This window comes from Grammomys surdaster, unplaced genomic scaffold, assembly GCF_004785775.1.
Source record: "Grammomys surdaster isolate TR1022 unplaced genomic scaffold, NIH_TR_1.0 201, whole genome shotgun sequence".
Lineage (NCBI taxonomy): Eukaryota > Metazoa > Chordata > Mammalia > Rodentia > Muridae > Grammomys > Grammomys surdaster.
In genome coordinates this window covers 581,052-587,657 of record NW_021604646.1, presented here as the reverse complement: position 1 = coordinate 587,657, position 6,606 = coordinate 581,052, and positions in this window count along the sequence as shown.

Genomic DNA, 6,606 nt, shown 5'->3' with positions numbered 1-6,606 from the left:
ATATGCTTTGAGGAGCGGCTCTTATAGGAAGAGTGATGTACTGACTAGTGCTGCAATGGCTCATTGCGCAGTTAGAGCTTCTGCATTTACTAACCCTGGAACCTGCCTGACACCCAGAGAAGAACAAAGACTGAGAATCAGGATAGCCAATCAGCTGATACCAGCTGTTCGAGAGGAGCAGTTACTGACTTAGGGGATGTAGGCAGTAAATAAGGCACTTCCCACTATTACAATAACTGAGTCTGCTTCTTCTCATCTGGCTCCTGAAGTCTGTGTGGTTCCTCGCACAGGACCCTACCCTAATCTTGGATGGCCAAGGGCTAAGGCAATAGGCTTTCATGTTATTTTTTGAGTGGAGTCTTCTTTGCACAAAGAGCACCACACACCAGAAGGTGTCATAAAAAATAACTTTTGCTTGGCCTGAACATTATTAACTGTGATATTTGCAATTTTATGACTTAATATTCTGCCCTTTCAACTACAAAATGCCCAACAGTTATCCCAAATCTCAGTCCTGAGTTTCTACCATTCTCATTTAGACCTCCAGGTAGTTAATATTCTTTCTTCGAATGAGGTTTCTGATCTCACAAAGTTTTCCCTAGTATGGTGGTTAATATTCATCGTCAACATGACTAGATTTAGAACTACCTTAGAGGGCCAGAAAGATTACTCAGTGGCTAAAGGTGCTTGCCACCCAATAATAGAGCCCCTACTACCTCAGTTTGATCCCTGGAACCAATAAAGATAGATAGAGAGAACCGACTCCACAACACTTTCTTCTGAACCCCACCTCTTGCTTTCTGAGTAGTCCAGAGAGTCAAGTCTTAGTTGCAAGATCAGATTGTTCTCAAACTCATAGATATCCACCTGACTTGACCGAACCATGGGATGTTGAGCTTCAAGGCTTGGGTTACCTTTTTTAAAGAGTTGGCTTTTATTTTTAACCAGTTTTAGTCTGTGTATGATTGTTTTGCCTACATGTATGTCTGGGTACCCCATGCATGCCTGATGCCCATAGAGGCAAGACATAGGGACTGGTTCTCTTGAAACTAGAGTTACAAACATTGTGAACCATTATCTAGTTGCCGGGGAACTGAACCCAGGTCCTCCAATCTTTCTCTCTGGCTTTTTCCTTTTTTAAGTGTCCGTGTGTGTGTGTGTGTGTGTGTGTGTGTGTGTGTGTGTGTGTATGCGCATGTGTGTGTATCCCCATATATGTGTGTGTATGTGTGTGTGTCTATTTGTGTGGCTAAATGTATGTTTGTGTGTGAAAGTGTTTGTGTGTGTATTTTTGTGACTCTGTGTGTCTCTGTGTGTATGCGCATGTGTGTGTATCCCCATATGTGTGTGTGTATGTATGTGTGTCTATTTGTGTGGCTAAATATATGTTTGTGTGTGAAAGTGTGTGTGTGTGTATTTTTGTGACTCTGTGTGTGTGTGTGCACCTGAATGCTCAGGAGCTAGAAGATAGAATCAGATCCCTTAAAGCTGAAATTATAGGCTGCTGTGAGCTGCCTAATACAGATCATCTGCAAGAGAGATATGAGCTTTAAACTGCTGAGCCCATTACCATGCCTGAGTCAGATCTATTTAACCCAAATTGCGCTACTGTTCCCAGCTTCTCACTCCCATCTCAATCCCAGAGCCTCCTTCCCATCCCTCATCTGGATTGTGTCTTTCTGATCCTTATGTGTCTTCCCACTGAAAACCCTCTCTGAATCAAGTGTAATCATGTAACTCCTCTCTGTTCAACTTCCTTCAACTCCTTCACCTGCAGCAAAGAACTTGTACCTTTCTCCTTGGCAATCATCAAAGCCCAGCCATTCATTAATTCACCTACTCAACAAACCTTTACTGAAGATCTAGTCCATGCCAGCTGTGCCCTTGGCACTGGTGATAAATCAGGCATTGATCTCTGCCTTGTGGAGTTTGCTGAGGGGAAGGAAACCAATAATAATCTTAGTAAGGCAAACTACATTACTGTTAGAGGGTGGTCTGTGTCCCAGGAATGGTGATGTATGTAATACAGGATGCTGGGGACCTAGGTAGGAAGACCATGAGTTCAAGATTCACCTGTGATTCATGATAAGATTCTGACTGAAAAGGGGGAAGAGGAGGGCAAATAAGAAGCAAGTGCTGTGGGAAAAGTGGAAAGTGGCAGAGAAACGTGATCTTGGTTTCTGGAGATGGGAATTAGGAGGGTTTCATGTCTCAACCATGTGATCAGAATAGGCCTGACTCCAAAAATGATGTTGCAGCAAAGACTTGAGGAAGGTGGGTTTAAGTCTCAGGAATATATCAGTAGGAACATCGTTCCAGGCAGTGGGAAAAGACAATGTAAAGACCCTGAGGTGAGAGTATAGCTAGTGTAATAGCGAGTAGCCCAGAGACCAGAGAGACTAAAACCCAGGGAACATGAGGGGAAGGAATGAGAGCTGCCATTTACAAGGGAAAGGGCCAGACTATGGTCCTCTGTCATTGCCCCATCGTATCAATATTAGTCACAGCTACAGTCTCCCAAGTGTGGTAGGTCTCCTTATGTATTAAAGCTTTTACCTACATCTCATTCCATTGGCATCCTACCACTGAGTTCTGACTGCCGCACCTCATGTGTGCCTGTATAGTAAAACCATAGAACTAATCTAGCTGCTAATACACTGAATACAAAAGCCCAACTCCTTGACTATATCATCCTAGAAAGAGCTCTCTGGGGAGATAAATTCCATCATCCTATTTTTCTCCTTTCTCACCACCTGGATGGCTACAAAATAGATGGATATCAAGAAAATATGCAGAAGAAAAAGATAAGTTGAAATTCCTATCTTCTATCTTCTATTTATCATTTATCCATCACCTGTCTATCATCTATCATCTGTCTATCTACATATTTATCATCTATTTATTGTTCATATATCACCTGTCAATCATCTATCAACTAACTACCTCTCTATCACCTACCTGTATGACTGTATATGCACACACATGCACACACGCATGTTCCCATGTGTTTAGGTATCCAGGCATGTATGTGCATATGGAGGCTAGAGAGTGATGCCAGATGTCATTCCTCAGTCATTTGTCCACCTTACGTTTTGAGACAGTCTCTAGACTAGAACTCATTAGTTCAGCTGGCTAAGCTGGCCAGCAATACCCAAGGATACCTCTGTCTGCTTCTTCACCACTGGGATTATGTATATGTGCTGAAATCTCAACTCAAGCCTTCATGCTTACACAGCTAGCATTTTACCAACTGAACAACCTCCTCAGTCCCTGAAAATTGATCTTTCTCATGAAGATTAAGATTGAATTGTCCAAATTGATATACTCCATTTGAATTTTAGTTCCATATATGCAAACTGATCACAGCAGTCTGGTGTCACTTGCCTTCCAGACTTACTCTGTGGATCTAAAGAGAAAACAGAGATGCATATCTCAGGCACAGGCCTATGCAAGAGGGAACATCATTGTTGCCCTGCTGTTGACTGTGGAATACTTTGGGCCTGATAAGCAAGTCGCCTCTGGTTTTGCTCATATGCCAGTTACATGCCCTTAGTTCCAGCAGAGACGATGTGGGGGCGAGGTTTATCTGATATCACATGTGATTTGTTCTCAAAGCGGAGCAAGGGGAGTCTGACTTCTTGTAGAGATGAACCCCTCAGTGATGAATGGGGAGGGCCCTTCAATTGATCCATTCATTTTCTGTGAGCAGATCCTGCAGCCACTGGCTGGCTGAACCATGGCTACCCTGGGAACCTCAAACATCCCTCCCCCAATTTATCCCCACCCCCACAAATTGTCAAAAAAGGCATCATGATAGATAGAGCTCCTCTGTGCCACTAGGTGAGTGTTTAAATCTTTTATAAGACAGTCAATGGCCTTTATAAGCCTTCAGACGAGAATTACACTGTGTCTGAGATGGAGCTGAAAGTCAATGGGAAATTGATTCTGTCTAGCTGGTGCTGTTTCAAGCAGGAGACTTGCTGGGTGCCTCCGGGATCAAACGTACCATCTCCAGTGTGCCCTCAGGGCTTGGCTTTTCTCATATGGAGAATATTGAGATGCCAAGGCCCTTTTGGGGGCTGAGGGACACCACCCCAGCAGCTGCAGCTTCCTGATACAGGAAGACCTTGAAGGGCAGTGCCTGGTACCACAGATAGTTATAAAGTATGTTTATCTTCCCAGGAATTGATGTCAACCCCAAGTTGATGCCATTGCCTGCACCCCAGGCACAGATGTCGGAAGATGATAAATGGCCATTGATCTGGCCAGCAACAGTAGGGCAAGGCACACCTACAATTACTCTTCTTTGCTAATGACCCCATTAGCCACTGGATCAAACACAGTTAGTGAGTGTGATGATGCTACAGTTATTTTCTTGTCGATATCCGTTGGCCTGATCTATCCTGTCAGCCAATGGATTCCCACATAAATAGTAAAGACCCCCTATTTGGAATTAAGGGAGTCTGTTATCACAGATCTGGGTAGTTCTGAGTCAGAGAGGAGTGGGTGGACTTTGGTAAATACATCAAACAGGTACATAAATGTGGGAAAATATAAGGCCACTGCAGTAGTATGTAGCACATACTAGACGATGGCTCTCCTGAGGTCAAGGGCTTCCTCCTCTCCCGTTGCAGTCTCCCTCACTAAGAAGGAGCCCTTTTTGCATGCTTAAGGTCAAAGCATCCTTTGCTTTTCTCTAAACTCTGCCTTGTTTTGCAGAGGTTGGGAGAGGTTCAGAGATTTTTGACACAGTGAAAAGGGAGAACTAAAATATTGAAATGAAACTGGTCATAGTTTAATGGGCTGCTTGCTTGCTTGCTTTATCATATTGTACTTATTACCACCACCACCACCACCACCACCACCACCACCACCACCATCACTAGCAGCAACAACAGCAGAAGCAAGATCACACAGAAACCCCTCTGGTCTATAGAAAACCAGCATTTCACACTAAGCTAGGGACTGTAAGAAGCAGGCAGAAGGTTCAGAATTATTTTCACTACCTGCAAGGAAAGCCTTGGGATCAGGTTCAGGTGAAAGGCAAAATAAAGCAAAATTCCAACATCCCTGCCCCTCTTCCTTTTGGTTATCATCTTAGATAGTCAGGTGTGTTTGAACTTCAGTAAAGGAGCTCTATTTGAAAACCCTTCAGGGTGCCAGAGAGACAGTCCTTTTCCCCGTCATCGGTCTACCCTAGACAAGCTCCAAAAAGAAGAGCAAATATCCCTGGCCACCATGGAGGGATGTGGGGGAGAAAGCAGCAAGGTGATAGGATTGTAAAAGATGAGATCAGGCAGGAAGGCGTGGCAGAGGAGATCTTCCCTACTGTCAAACAGAGACATAAGTAAAGACTCACTGTCAGCTAGAAATTCAGCTCTTAAACCCTGAAAAATGAGAAACCCTTGCCATGATCAGAAAGGGCATATTGCCTGACAGGGTACAATCGCTTAGAGCTGGATTTGAGCCAAATGCCACTTGGCAGTTTGCAAAGGAGTAGAGTATGAGAGGCACAGAGCTCAGCCTCGTGTTTCCTACCTGGAAGATGGGTATAAGGCAATGACCCATGTGCTTAGGAGGAACATTTCCAAGGGTTGACAAACCAAACATACACACACACATAGACACACACACAGACACACACATATATACACACACAGACACACACAGACACACACAGACACACACATATATACATACATACACACACAGACACACACATACACACACATACATACACACACACATACATACATACATACATACATACACACACATACACACATACATACACACACACATACATACACACACACACATACATACATACATACATCTAGTCATTCATCAGACAAATAATGAGCTCTCATTACATGCTGTAACTATGCTAGCCTTGAATTAGACAAGAATTAGACAGGAATGGAACAAGCTTGCTAACTGCCTTCATAGGAGTCAAAACTTAGCAGTGGGAAGGATAGATGAAAGTAGGTATAGGAAAGACAGAAGTGGCCATGAGACCAAGGAAGGAGATGAGAGTTCAGACAATGGTCAGGGTCTGACAGGCTGGAGAAGCAAACAGCATTGTAAGGACAATGAGTACATTCAGGAGGTTTAAGCAAATCAAGAATTACAGTAGGAAGAATAACAGCCATGTTTTTGATGTTCAAAAATCATTTGCATACATAGGAAGAGGGGTTGGATGGGAGGTTCTGTGTCAGAACTGAAGGTATTGATGTGAATTCGTGTGTTTAAACTGTAAGCTTTGGAAATGGATATAAAACAGTGGTCATCAGCCAGGATTTATTCTTTCCCTCAGGGGAAACCTGGTAAAGTTTGAAAATATTTGAGTTTATAACAACTGGAAATAGGTGGGAACTGCTAGCAGAATATTGAGGTTATAGACAAAGCACAGTGATAAATACCCTTCAGTGCAAAGAAAAAGCCCACAGCAAAGAATTACTCACTTTAAAATATCACTAGCTGAGGCAAAGCATCCGGATCAGATAGGAGCATATGTGTTTGTATAGGTAAATGGATGGATAATGAATCATATATGAATGAGTAATAATAGATGATGTCATGACTGAGATATTATACATATATATA